The sequence below is a fragment of the Berghia stephanieae genome, chromosome 3, assembly GCF_034508935.2.
Source record: "Berghia stephanieae isolate SIO BIC M18660-M18661 chromosome 3, UCSD_Bste_1.3, whole genome shotgun sequence".
Classification (NCBI taxonomy): domain Eukaryota; kingdom Metazoa; phylum Mollusca; class Gastropoda; order Nudibranchia; family Aeolidiidae; genus Berghia; species Berghia stephanieae.
The window spans coordinates 59,069,468-59,084,282 of record NC_088362.1 but is presented as its reverse complement, the minus strand read 5'-3'; positions in this window follow the sequence as shown (position 1 = coordinate 59,084,282).

Here is a 14,815-nt window from a genome sequence, read left to right as displayed (position 1 = left end):
AACACGGCGACCCGGAAAAAGGTATGAGTCAGGAGGGTGAGTTATGAAGGTATGACCAATCCATAACATTTTTTAGAATCGCCGCCATATTAGAGAAGTAGGTTTTGACGTCACGCCGACTTCCGTTGTTGATGATAATGTCTTTTATTTGCTATTCTGGTAAACTCTCTCTCTCTCTCTCTCTCTCTCTCTCTTTCTCTCTATCTCTCTCTCTCGTTCTCACTCTCGTCCTCTCTTGTTCTCTCTCTCGTCTCTCTCTCACGCTCCTTCTCTCTGTCTGGTTCTCTCTCCCTCTCCTTCTCTCTCTCTCTCGCTCTCTCTCTCTCTCTCTCTCTCTCGTTCTCTCTCGTTCCATCTCTTTCTATCTCTCTCGTTTTCTCTCGTTCTATCTGTCTCCTTTTCTCGCTCTCGTGTTCTCTCTCTCGTTCTCTCTCTCTCTCTCTCTCTCTTTCTCTCTCTCTCTCTCTCTCTCTCTCTCTTATGTCTATAGATGTGTGTTTATGACAGTCTGCTAGAGTAAAAAATGGAAAAAAGGAGATGCTGATTTAAAACAAATCAGATATCAAAGACAGTCGAAAATTTACAGGTACAAGAAAAAAAGATTAAATTAAAACATGCTAAATGTGATTTTTTTTTAAAAATGGTTATTTGTTAAGTTCCACTTATACCAAATTCATATTAAAAACTTGAGATTTTATAATATCAAAAATTGTTATATAGGGCAATATCCACCAGACATGCTCAAAGCGCTTTACAAATGGTCAATTGACCAACAACAACACGTAACATGTAGAACTAGACGTGACGCCTGTTATGCGATATTACAATTTTTCCGACAAAGACAACGATGTTAACGGCCAGGTACTCATTTTACGCCAGAACACATTGAGAGGAAGTGAGTAAAGAGCCTTTTCCAAGGACTCAACTGTGCGTCGAGCGAAGCTCGAACCCAGGATCTTCCGATTCGAAAGCGAGTGTCATACCACAAGAACACATAGCCGCACAATTACAAGAACAAAATTAAGATCTATCTATCTTTCTATCTATCTATCTATCGCGAAATATGACACTTGTTTTAGCTTAGGAGAAAATATGAAATATTAGGTTTACGCATTTTATGAAGCAAAATTTAATTCTATTCAATTCAACACATACTTCTTCACGTAAAACAATGACGAGAGAATATTATTTAAAGTTTATTTATCAATCATCATCATCATCATCATCATCATCATCATCATCATCATCATCATCATCATCATCATCATCATCATCATCATCATCATCATCATCATCATCATCATCTTCGTCGTCGTCATCGTCATCATCATCATCATCATCATCATCATCATCATCATCATCATCATCATCATAATCATCATCATCTTCGTCGTCATCATCATCATCATAATCATCATCATCCTCGTCGCCGTCGTCATCATCATCATCATCATCATCATCATCATCATCATCATCATCATCATCATCATCATCATCATCATCATCATCATCATCATCATCATCATCATCATCAATAAATAGATTGTTCTTTAAATTTTTGTTGCAAAAGAAAACATCAAATAGGAGAGCTTTTGAGAAAGTAGAAAGAAAGACCATGTGTAACGATAGAAGTAATGGGGGCCTAAACATGATTGACATAATTTCTTTACAAAAATCATTTCTGATTAATTGGGGAAAAAAGTTTTATTCAGATGAAAGTTGCGATTGGAAAGTAGTATCTAATTACTTTTTTAGACGCATTGGGGGAAAAAAGCATTGGAAGCAAATATAAACAGTTAGCAATTCAAAGGGTTAAAATTGGTGAAAAACATATTTTGGAAAAATGTTTTAATAGAGTATCTTAACTTTCCTCATGAAGATCAAAATATGGAAATTCACCCAGATGAACCAATTTTTAACAATAATAAAATTTAATTCAAAGGTAAAGTACTGTTTTCAACTAATCTAATGGCAAAAAAAGTGTTTTACGTTAAGCAAATCTACATCAATTCAAGACGTATCATGACCTTATAATCTATTGCTTTTTATTTACATCACGTCGCAATTACCGAAGACTGATATGAATCTCTAGCTTTATCTCATTTGAACTAGTGATTACATACTCAAAATTGTCAAATTAACAATGAATGTTTATATTGAACTTTGAAAAATTGTATCTATGCATGAACGTTACACACAGCATTTTAAGTTTTATTTTAAACATATAAGCTCTTAAACAATACGATATGATACGGAATCTCTATCGGTTCCTCTCTCGTAAAGCTGCGAAAAGAAGTCCACTTTTATCTATCAATAAGTCGTTAATTAAAGAGGACAGCTATGGAATTGGAATTCCACAATCAACCCTCAGTTTTGCATGTTATTGTTGTTGAACGCAAACACATATTTGTGGAAACATTGTATCATAAATTGATGAATTTCTACTTTTGACTGGTCTACATTAAATTAATGTAATCCTCTTTGGCATAAATAACAAGCTATTTCTCAAAAATTTGAAATCAAAATAATGTTGGAAGCGCGTAATGTTCACTTTCATTTGTATTCATCAATAACGTATATTGCTTGTTATAAAATGTAAACATGTCTGTCGTTCCTTCATATTCGGATTCTGTACGAACATCATATAAGTTTCAAGTAAATGAACATTCCATTTTAACAAATCCTTTCAAAATTGATAAGCGGAAAATCATATTTTTGACACTATAATCATATTTAGATTCCGATCCTTACTAGTTATCGATTTTAATATAGCTGTAATAAGTGAAATATTTTCCTATTGTTTTAAAATTCGTGAAAAAATATATTTTACTGGGACAAAATGATCCAGAGGTTCATACAAATTTTTGCAGCTGTACATTGTGAACAGCTGAGAAAAAGAAGACAAAGGCGCGCCCCTTATTAAAATCCGACTATTGTATCCCTTAGTAGATATTTTGGTATTCATTTTTTTCTTGGGATCATCATGCGCAGATTACCTCCCTTTATTAATATTTTACATCTCCTTTCCCCTTCATCTAATTGTTCACCCTCATCCTCATCATCACTTTACATGTACATTCATTAATCAAGCTTCTAAAGAAATCATCCTGAATCAATCACTATAAGGTCAGTTTTTAGAATATCTAACTACTCATCCTTTCCGTTTCTTGGCTACTCCTATTCACTGCTGATAATAATAATCATTAAATATTTTTTTTGGACCCAGAATTCACAATCCCTCTCTAAAAAGGTAGATCTTTCCATATAATAATGCCCCTGCTGTTATTTTGGTGTAAATTTTCTATAGTTTTTGTTGGCCCCCGCTAGCGTTGCCTGAAGATTCCATTTGATTGTCCTTTCAGTATATTGGTCCTTGCAACGGGCACATTAAATGCGTTCTAGTGATGATCCTGTCCACATGGTTTATGGGTTCACTTTCAAAGACAACACCGATTTCCTTTTTGAACTGATCTTCAGACTTAAAGCCAATACTTTTCTCAACTCCAACGTAGCCGACGTTTCCTGGGAGGAGTGGGGGGAGAGAGAACAAATAAAAGCAGCATTTCATTGTATTGACTTTATTACTGTTGGTCTATTTTGATATAATCTGTGATTTCATAATGCTATTTCAACAATGATATTGTGACATTGACATGGCGCAATTCTACCAATTAACTTTGCTCAATGCGCTTCACAACTTTTCATTATAAGACTTCGTGAATGTGTGGTTTTTTATTTGACAAGAGGAGTGCCTTTTTAATCGATCGATCCGTGAAAGGCGAATTTTCTGGCCAAAATTTCATTTATTACATGTTGGTTTCAATGCACGACAGTACGGCAAATCCATCTAACAAGTCAAGATGTAACTGGATTCAATGGAGTTCTGCCATCAAGTTGAGGTTATCGGTTTATTTATAACAAGTTTTCTATGAAATAGAATTAGATTCAGAGGAGAAAACAGCATGGCAAATGGCAGTGGTGGTGGTGGGCGTGGTGATGGTAACGGTGATGATGATGATGATGATGATGATGATGATGATGATGTCAAAAATAAAGGCGATAACAAATAATAAGAAGCTTACGGTCAATCTTAACAACCGACTCCACATATGTGACATCGCCGGGTGGACTAAACAGCCGGACATTATTTACGATCTGATTTACCGTCCAGAATTTGGCAGCGCATGCGTCCTGTTTTGCCCAGCTGGTGCCATTACGTAAGCAGTATGTTAAATAGTCACATCTATTGATATCTATAAAATAGATAATAGCAATCACTGAACACAAATGGATGAAGTATATTTTTAAAAAAATAACACAATACGTAGCATCCAACTTTTGAATCTCGACGACCTTTCTCAGAGAATAACAACAACTGTTGCTGAAGAAGGGTTTTGAGCCCAACATGTCACATATTATGTATCGTGTTCTTTCTTTTTTTTTTGAAAGCTTCTGTTTTAGTTTTTGCTCAATTATTTTTTCAGTCTTTAGCTTATAAGAGCTTTGATCAAGTGCCCTATTTATGAAGAAATGATCCTAATCTTATGAAATCTTGCACTTTTATTTTTCAACATAATCACCAGATAAAGTGTTAGCTTCTCCCATATGCCCTTGACTCTGGAAAGGTCTTCAAAGTAGAAGGTGTTGAGCTTTTCCTTAAACCAGTCTTTAAAATGTCAATTTGATCGTCCAAACGATTTTTTTTAGGTTTCTTCAATGTAAGGAACATTTTTTTATGTTGAAAAGGGCCATAATCGAATGTGCAAGACGGATGAGGTAAGACTTCAAAAATGTACATGTCCCCAATAGAAACTTGAGGTCAAGCAATGACCAGCAATCCTTGTCAAACCTAAGACCTTGCGTAATTTGTGTTAGCAATCTTTTTAAATTGATTTCGTATAACTTTTTCATCCACATTTATGTTACCGTAATATGTTTTGTTTTATATCACTGTAAATCGCTTAGAACCTATGACAATGGGTAAAGCACTATATAAATGACATTTATGATTATTATTATTATTATTATTTATTATTATTATTATTATTATTATTATTATTATTATTATTATTATTATTATTATTATTATATTTATTATTATTATTTTTCAAGAGTGCTTTGATAGTGAGTCGTGTTCTCTGTTCATTGATTTGTTCTTTGGAAGATAGTCAAACCTAAAGATGTTATATTGATTATTTAAACTTTAAACATTATCATCATCATTGTCATCATCGACATCATCATCATCATCATCATCATCATCATCATCATCATCATCATCATTATTATCATCATCATCATCATCATCATCATCATCATCATCATCATCATCATCATCATCATCATCACCGTTACCATCACCACGCCCACCACCACCACTGCCATTTACCATGGTCACTGCAGTAAACAACTTTGCTGCATATACCAAGTATATCACTCCAGCACAACTTCTCTTGATTTCCATATCATCGTTTGTACACTCTGGTCAAGGGAAGTCAATAAAAGGCAATAAGGAGTAAGGTATTTATAGTTAGATTTTTAATAAGTGGTGCGTGTTTTTTAATTTCTTTATCTAAGCCGTCCCTCAAAGCACAACTTAAAAAATTTGTATGATCATTTGAATCAATTTGCCTTAATTAAAACGTACTTATTTCGTGAATTTAAAAACAACAGGAAATTATTTAGCTTAAATCAGCTATGTTAAAATTTATAACAGATAAGTTTCGGAACTCATAGAAGATTTACATTAACAAAATTATGATTTTTCCCCTTATCCATTTTGAAGGAATTCGTTAAAATAGAATGACCAGTTAAGTGGATCAAACAGTATACATACAGTATCTGAATATGAAGGAATGAATGGAAATTCTTAACTATCAGACATCTGCATTTCAATACACATTACTCATGAATACAAACGAAAGTGAACATGGCCCGCTACTAACATCATTGTGATTGCAACATTTTGAGAAATAGCTTGTGTTTTGCCAAAGAGGATTACATATATTCATTACGTATAGACTGGTCAAAGTAGAAATTCATCATTTTGTGATACAGTGTTTTCACAAATATGTACACGTGTTCAACAATAATTTTTCTACAGTTTGCGAAGGTTGGAGCATGCCTTTTCCACAGTCTTCCATTGTTATATTATCATTTATTGCTTCGTCGGTGAGAGTAAATTTGCTGTTCCTCTTCTCCATCTTTCCCTCTACGTAGGCCCAATGCCCTCGATTGGATTGCGCTCAATGTGACATGGGAGAAGTCACACAAACTCGTGTCAAAAACTCCCTGATTAGACACTCCGCTTTGAAAACTGTTTTGGTTCGTTTCTTTATTTTTACTACAAGTATATAGTTTGCCCTTTGATAAATGGTTTGAATATGTAATGCTGCCTTTTTGAAACTATGACCATGGGCCACCCAATGAAAGTGTTGTCAAATACACTACAGCTGGATGCCTCGAGGGAAGGCAGCAATCGTAATTTAGCCAGTCTTCAAACACCGTTGTATTGATCCCAGAATTATATTCTCTATTTTTAGATAATAGAGAGAAGAAAAAATGACATGGCATCCTTTTAAATCTACTATTGTCACCACCTCCAAGAATAACAATGATCTTCTGTCCAGAACCCATAAACCTTTTTCTACCCGAATTATCAGACGTCTATTCCTTTGCCAGGTGTATGTTTACGTTCACGCAGCTCCATACATCTTTGGATGACATCCATATCAAAATTGTCTTGGATCGTTTTCCTCCTACACCGTTCCACACTGAGGATCTCTCTGACTTATTTCTAGAACCATCTGCTCACGGTTGATTGTGAAATTCGCAGCTTTAAGAGAGTGGAACAGATTGGGATTTCGTACTGTATCATAACGCATCGTTTAAGAGGCTAATATGTTTTAAATACAATTAAATGCTATGTGAAACGTTCAGGCATAGATAAAAATGTTCAAAGTGATATAAACAGCATTCATTGTTAAGATGACAGTATTGAGTATACAATCACTATTTCATATTGAAAATGATTTAAAGCTAGAGTTTCTCATCAGTCTATGGTAATACGCATCAACAGTCGTAACGTCACTTCCCTCGTAATGACGCATGGTAACTTAGTAACTGGCTCTAAACTATCGGAACAATGGCGGACGCACTTATGAAATATTTCTCCGATGAGCATAAAAGCGTATCCAGAGGGGAAAAAACATTATAAATCTGATCATGTTTTGACTTTTACACATTCTGATCACAAGACATATGAAAAGTTCTAAAAGTACAGATTATCTTTGTTTAGAACCATGATGACCGCCGTTGCTGGGCGACGTGACAACAGACTAGTGAATCCAATTGCGACACAATATAGATATATGACGTAAATAACAAATTCAATATTTAATGCAACTACATAAGTTGTAAATTTATAACGGTTAAGGCGATTTGTTTTAATCGGAAACAAATATCGCGTGAACTCATAATCACTAGCCGGAACTAAAGTGTCAATTCATCTCATACTTTGTGTTGCGTAACTTATTTACATATCAAACAGTGTAAAATCTCTAATCTTATGAAAGCGGTTTTAGACTGTTTTTATAGGTATTAAAGAAGAAAACTTTCTTGATTGGCATCAAAACGGTCTACAATCTAGATTCAGTTCAGATGATTTGATTCAGAGGTTGACAAAATATTTTACAACTTTTGATAGAGGGACTGTTGAGAAAAAAAACGCTTAAAAACACGCGCCATTAATTTTATAAATCTGACTATAGTTGGGATGACGCATTATTATGTGGCCAAATAAAATATTGTTACGAATTTGAATGTTGTGTTCTTAAATAGAGAATAAAAACACTATATAATAGTATCACGGGGTGTTCATTAGAGCATTAATAACAACACGAAATGTATATTGGTTCCGAGAAAAAAAAACAGGAAAAAATATAATGTTATTTCATTACAAAGTAGAAATGAGAGCCATCCAAAATTTTACACGCTATAAGAACAAAGTCTTAAGTTAGTAGTAGTAGAGTAGTAATAGTAGTAGTAGCGTATGGCTACACCTCCAAATTCATTTCGTCAACCCAGCTTTGAAAGTCTTCCTCCGCCCTAAGGACTGTTTCATGGCCACCTTGTTTTTGATTATTGCCAAAAACCCACATAATAAGGTTATCTACAGTCAAACAAAATCAGATATTTCACTGAATAGATTTTACCATCAAAGTAATCGGTTATTCAATATAAAAAACTAAGTTGACAGGAGAAGACAAGATTATATTTCATTGATACTTCAATCCTAAAAGTGAACGCATTAAACAACGTAACAAGAAAAATATAGTCCAGACTTTGTTTCACAATATCCCCATCAGACATTTGCTTTTCGATGAGACGGGGCAAATTCAACTCTAGTAACTTGACAGTCTTGCTTTTACGAAGAAAAATATTCGATTTATTTCTAAAATGATTGACCTCCAATTAGCCCTGACTTGAATCCAATGGATTAGAACATTTGAAATTGATGTCCAACATGGTTTATAAAGGTCGTACACCAGTTTACACAGAAGCGGGTTGGAAAGAGTCAATTCACAATCCATGGGACTGAATCTCTATTCTGAACATTAGAATACCGACTTGATCATGGAAACTTTGTTACACAAAGTCAGAAAGGGAAATAAAAGTTTCGGTAGATCACATCAAAATTTTGGGGACATGTAGCAAAAGTACACAAACGTCTCTGGAATCCTTTGCTGAAGACCGATTGCTACAACACACACAACACCAACATCACATTCTTACATGCTTAGGGTGGTAACGGATAGCCCCTCGGCCCGCACCTTGGACGACTTTAAGATTATTAGCATCAATGCAGAAGGACTGTCATCAACAAAGATAGATATAATGTCCAACCTAAATTAGTGAATACTTTTCTTTCAACCTTTGTCACGTAGCCACGATATATATATATATATATATATATATATATATATATATATATATATATATATATATATATATATGTATATATGACTTGACTTACTTGACTTAGATGCCTTTCGCGTCTCGACCGAAAGATCGGGTCGCCTTGGCTGTTTCCAGTATTTCCTGTGTGAGGTGTCTCCAATATTGCCGCTCCTCTGCTAGGGTTCTCAGATTTTCAAGGTCCCCTACCGTTATGAGACTTATGCTTTGTCCAAGTGTTGTGAGGTTTTTGTTTAGGATCACAGGGAGTGTTGTGATCGGTCTTCCTCTGAAAAGGTTCCCGTGTTTTTGGAAGTATCCCGACATGGCTTGGTTAGCTGGTATGTTTTTGTCCCTGCGTAGTATGTGACCGAAAAGTTGCCATCGTTGTTGTAAAATGTCAAGGGAGATTGGTCTTTCTTTTGTGATCTTATAGAGTGATTCATTTGAGATCTTTTTTGGGTATTTGATGTCCAGTACCCTTCTTAGCTGTGTGCGATGGAAGGCATCCAGATGTTCTTCTTCGGATTTTGTCAACGCCCAAGTGCCGAAGTTATACATAAGTACCGATTTTACAAGAGCACGGTACAGTTTCAGTTTGGATTTTCTCTTTATTTTGTCACCTCTAATCCATACATTGGTGAGTTTACTGAGTGCGGCGTTTGATAGCTGTTTTCATCTTTGTACATCCTCGGTGTCTCCAATTAGTGAGCCGACTTTCTTTGTTCTTTTCCATTCCTCTTTGTTCCTCGATATTGTTGTAAATTCGGTTTTTTTTTGGCATTGACTTGGAGGTTATATTTTATGAGGGTATTTTGTATGATGTCTATATTTGCTGGTGTTGATCCAATAAAGTCATCATCTGCATAGGCGATTTCTCTAGGGATTGCATTCTCAATATGAGTCGTTGGTTTTGGAATGACTTTTCGAACTTCTTTCAGAGCGTGTTCTAAGTATATTGTGAACAGAATCGGGCTCAGACTATCTCCTTGGGGGGTTCCGATGTTACTTTCGAACTGCGTCTGTTTTGTGCCCCCGTATATCCTTGGTTGTATCTTTGTGTTGCTGAGGAGAAATCGGATTATTCGGAGCTCGTCTTCGTCTACTATGTCTGTTAATATCTCCAAAAGTTTTCCTCTGTAAATCGTATCAAAGGCTGCGGACATATCGATTCCGGTTATTGTTATGGATATGTTTTCTTTGAGTGCCTTTGCTGCCAACCATTTATGTGTCCATACAACGTCCGATGTGCTTCGGTCTTGGCGAAACCCGCTTTGGCTATGTGATAGATATTTTTTTTTTCGGTCTAATTCTGTTAAGGACAATAGTTGACAGTGTTTTTCTTATGGTATTCAGTAATGTTATTGGGCGCAGGTTGTTTACGGGTCCTTTCGTTTTTCCTGGTTTTTGTATTGTAATTAGGACACCGCTGTTTATGTCCCAGTCTTTGTGTGTTGATAATGTTTTGTTCATTATGTTTGCAATGCTCAGATCCAGGGAGAGGGTACCGCATTTCAGCAATTCAGCGGGAATTTCATCTTCGCCTGGGGATCTGTTATTGTTTAGGCACTTTATGCTATTTCTAACTTCAATTGTTGTGATGCGGTTGTTTAGGTCTCTAGGGTTTCCTGAGAAGGGCGATATTTGTGAGACTTGTTTGTGAAATTTCTGCTGGAAGTGGTCAGTTACAATGTCAAGGATATCGTTGGGATTTGTTGTCTGTTTGCCAAATTTATCCTGTAGTTTTGGGTTCTCGAATGGTTTTCGGTTCAGAGATTTCGTCGCTTTGAACATAGACGATGCGTTATTTTTGGACTTTTCTATGTCTTCCACTTTTTTGTCTAATTCCTCGTTTCTGTGTTTTATTGTAAGTGATCGAATTGAATGCAGTATTTTGTTTCGTTCCGTTTTCAGGTTTATTATTTCTTCCGAGTCTTTCGTGTTTTGTATCCTGATCCTAAGTTCTTTTTGTTGCCGCGATAGATCGTTAATAGCGATGTTAGGCGTTCGATTTGGTTTGTTCTTAGTTGTATTAATAGAGCCTGCACTTTCTTCCCCCGCATATTTCATTGCCGCTTGCGTCTCTTTCCATTCATTGTTTGGATTGCTGTTTTGCTTTATTTTCCATAGACTCGAGTTAAGTTCATATTGGTAATGAATGCGACATTCTCGCTCATTTACTATTTTTGCCGTGTTTATTTTGACTGCCGTTTTACCTTTCTGTCTTCGTTGTCTGTACACATTTATGTTGAAATTCGTTTTTACAAGTTTGTGATCGGATGTTAGCAGTGTACCACCGTATGATCGCGAGTTGGTTGAGTAGTGGCTGACACCTGTTGACATTGAGCTTCGGCTCAGTGGATAGTCTTATGTTTCCATTTATTCACTGTGTGGAATCTTTAATTTTTACCTGATGTGGACTAATCTTAATATTGGAACTTTTAACTTAAGATCTATTAAAAGTAACATTCGAAAGCAACTGTGTCAAGATTTAGAAAGTTATAAAATCGATGTTTTGTGTTTACAAGAGACGAAGATCCAAGATGGCGTCGACCAAACAATAAATGGTCACAGACTGCTGTGCTTTGCTTCCAGTTCACCTCACTATGGTAGTGGATTTCTCATAAATAAAAACTGCAGGGATTTGACTAGTGACGAATGGAATGTTTCGGACAGAATATGTGTTCTTGAGCTTAAGTGTAAGATCAATTCAAGGAACCAGAATAACAATAACAAAGACAATCACGGTAAGAAGACGTTCACTATCTCAATCGTAAATGTTTACGCACCAACAAATCAACGCGCAAAACAATACCCAGAGGAAACTGATAAATTTTACAAAGACCTAGACAATACACTGAACAAAATAGGAAACAAATCAATATTAATAATTGCTGGAGATTTTAATGCCACAGTAGGAAAACGTCTCGACAGTGACACACTATGTTTAGGATCATACTCAAAAGGAAAACGTAACGATAACGGAGAAAAATTAGTCCAGTTCTGTGAACAGAGAAAACTTTTCATAACAAACAGTGCTTTCAACCACCCATCAAGACACCAGACAACATGGGTAGGACAAAGGAAAGACCAAACCCAAGACAAACTGATAACAATACACAACCAAATAGACTATATCATATGTCGACACCGCCATAAACACTACTCAACCAACTCGCGATCATACGGTGGTACACTGCTAACATCCGATCACAAACTTGTATGTATATATATATATATATATATATATATATATATATATATATATATATATATATATATATATAGGGTGGGGAACAGGGAGAGAGAATGAAGTGAGATAAAGATATAGATAGATAGATAGATAGATAGATAGATAGAGAGAGAGAGAGAGAGAGAGAGAGAGAGAGAAAGATGGAGGGAGAAAGAGAGAAAGAAAGAGAGATAAAGAGAGATATAGAGAGAGGAAGAAAGAGATATAAAGAGAGAGAGAGAGAGAGAGAGGTGGAGAGGGAGAGAGAGAGAGAGATATCACTATTTGTTTGTTTATTATCCTCTAATGTGTTTGAGGTCTATATATTTTTTCATATCGTTTTTTAGAGATATTATAGGGTGCATTATATATAAACTTACGCCCTAGTTGCCTGTTATTCCTCGACGGTTTTGCGTTTACAGTCATCACAACCATGGAGCTGAGACAAAGGAGCACCGCAGTAAGAAGGAACACGTTCTTGGTCAAATTGCCCATCTTATCCTTTATAGTATCTGCGATCTTAAATTGGAACATGTCATTATTCTTTATAGTATCCTTGATGTTAAATTGGAACATGTTGTTATTCTTTATAGTATCTGTGACATTAAATTGGAACATGCCATTACTCTTTATAGTGATGTTCAATTAAAGCATGTTATCATCCTATCAAGCTATAACTACACACATTTTTCCATTTTGACCATATTATTCTGTCAAATTATAACTACACATAATTTCCCAATTTCACCAGACACCTTCCTTCAAATATCCTTCAATAGATAATTGTCCTACTCAGGAAAAGCACGTAATAATTTGGTCCTAAAACTCATCTTTTAAATAAATATCGATTTAAATGACCGACATCTTGACAAAAGCTCTAAAACATGGGACCTTCTAGTTGTCCTCCTAGTTGTCCCATGAAGTCCTGGGTTTTTGAGGTTTTACCAAGATGAGGGCTATTTAATCGAACGATATTTGAAGGCCACGTGTTCTGGTTAAATGTGTGTTTTTTGAATAGATACAGCGTGAGAAGTATAATAAACACTTATCTGAACAGTTTTCTTTTTACTTCCTTACATACTTACATACTTACTTACTTATCTACCTCTTCCTTTGTGGAAATATTTTAGCATAATTTTTCTTCTCTCTTACTTATTTGCTTACTTACTTACTTCTTCCTTCCTTTCTTGCTTCTTTCTTTGTGGAAATATTTTATCATACGATTTCATTTTAGCGTTGATGATCAGCCAGAACATTGAAATATTATAATCAAGATAATTGTAGTGTTGCCAATAGCTCAATCCCAAAGATTGGGATAAAAAATCTTTCCGGGGAAACATTTTGTCCTTCGGTAGGCAAATTATACAAATAATTTAACTCGACTTAAGAGTGAAGGAGTATGCGTAACGAATATTGCTAGACTTCTGGTGCATTTTTAAAAAGGTCGTCTAACTGACAAAATGAACTGAACTTTAAGGAAATTTGATTTAGTAAAGATCGCAAAGCTTACCTGGAAATGGCTTTGGCACAAGGGTGTCCTTTCAATGTCCCAATGCGAAAGCAGAGTTCTACTAGTTGGAGTTTTTTGGAAGGCCTTCTATGAACAGATGGGAATGATCTTAGCCTATTGCATCGAATCATATTTTACATACCTATATATGTATTAAAAACAATTCCACAAAACAATAAATATCAACATTTTTCAATTCAAAAATGAAATTCGTATTACTGAGTTTGCGCGACAGGGCGCCAACGGGTCCCGTTAGGGATAGACGACGATTGGGACTGTTTGGAAGCTTTAACCCTTTGCCCACTAGTCATTATGACATCCGAAATGCTATCGCCTTATACATCTACGCCAGAATAGAAATAGAGGGTGGAGCCTACCATGATATAACATTTTATGGATCCCTAATTTCATCATATCAGTTCTGTCCACTGACAGGTGGGTGGATATCGCTTTCAAGAACTTATGTCCTTATATGGAATCCTGAGTTTTTGACCAATCAACGGATTGCTCTTTTGATAGCTCGCTTGTCAACATGAGTCAGCTCAGCCCTTGATTTGTGTAAAGGCATCACAGGCGGTATATGTTGTGTAACTTCAAAGACCACGGTTGGCCGAAAGCAATGAATGGAAGCCCTACTGTGGCGTGGAGAACGAGGTCTTGTATGTATAGTTACGTCATATCTCAACGCTCGTGAATTCTTAGTACGGCTGGACTCACAATCAAAACTCGAAATCTGTGTTTTAAACTCTTGAATCAATCGAGTTACATCAGTGCGTTCGTCTCATTGAGAAATGAAAAACGATATATAAATCAAGAACATCGACCGGAAAATAAGGAAATTATCATAAAATTATAAAATTTGAGAAAGCTATTTTCAAAATCAAATATATTACAAAAAAGGTTATTTCTAGACCGATTTTTATGAGACAAAGACAATTTTTTCTCCACTTTTCAAGCTGATTCCAACAATGAGGTTTTCAAATTTATCGCGATAAGATTATTTGTCATTATTTTTTTTAATACCCAATTGACTGCTCAGGAAATGAATACGTAATCCTTGGCGGCTAGCGAGTAGGTGTTAAATTTTGCTTACCCTTTCCCACGCAGACACACACACA